The 678-nt window shown below is 50.1% G+C and overlaps 2 protein-coding genes across 3 annotated transcripts in view; both read right to left on the bottom strand.

Annotated features, from left to right (window-relative positions):
- The window catches only part of LOC102752939 (nuclear autoantigen Sp-100-like), a 259,961-nt gene that overhangs the window by 165,159 nt on the left and 94,124 nt on the right, over window positions 1–678 (bottom strand). The gene's annotated exons all lie outside the window — the stretch shown is intronic.
- LOC107182594 (nuclear body protein SP140-like protein) overlaps window positions 1–678 on the bottom strand; it is a 45,012-nt gene that overhangs the window by 30,893 nt on the left and 13,441 nt on the right. The window lies entirely within an intron of this gene.

Genomic DNA, 678 nt, shown 5'->3' with positions numbered 1-678 from the left:
AACAGTTAGTCAGGACCTGGAGGCCAGGGGAAGAGCATCCCACAGGAATCCTCTGGTTTGTATATAGACACCAAAAACAGGGAAGTAGCTGGAGCTATAAGGCCTGGAACCCTGGAAGTCAGGAGAGGCAGTGACACAGGAGGGACATGCAACAAAGGGCATAGCAAAGAGGGGTTTCAGAAGCCTCAGCAGGAGCAGCTTCCATTCAGATGTCACTGATAGTCTCATGGGGACTTTCTTGCATGTGATGTCACCTTTTTCCTGCTGCTTTTAAAATCCTCTCTTTGGTTTTGATTTTTGGCACTTTAATTATAAAGTGTGTCTGTGTAGTCCTTTTCAGATTCTACCCATTGGGTCCATTGGGCTTCATGAAGCTGAAAGCCCATTTTGCTCCACAAACATGGGAAGTTTTTTTGTTTTTGTGTCCCCTAAGGAAGTAAAGGCTGCCCAGCAGAGATGACGAGAGGGAAATGATGAGAGGTCAGAGGTGACGGGAGCAGGCAGAACGGCCTCCCTGGAGGAGCCGAAACACTTTTTCTCAGAAGACACGCAGGCACTCCTAGCAAGAAGCCCAGAAGAAGCTGCTCTGGGGAGACAGGACCCACATGTCCTCAGGGATCCCAGTAGTTCCCTTGGAAGGTGAGGGTGCGCCTGGCAATCTCCTCCTGGCACCAGGAG

Source organism: Myotis davidii, unplaced genomic scaffold (assembly GCF_000327345.1).
Source record: "Myotis davidii unplaced genomic scaffold, ASM32734v1 scaffold370, whole genome shotgun sequence".
Lineage (NCBI taxonomy): Eukaryota > Metazoa > Chordata > Mammalia > Chiroptera > Vespertilionidae > Myotis > Myotis davidii.
The sequence above is the reverse complement of the archived record's forward strand: the minus strand, read 5'-3'. Positions and strand labels throughout refer to the sequence as shown.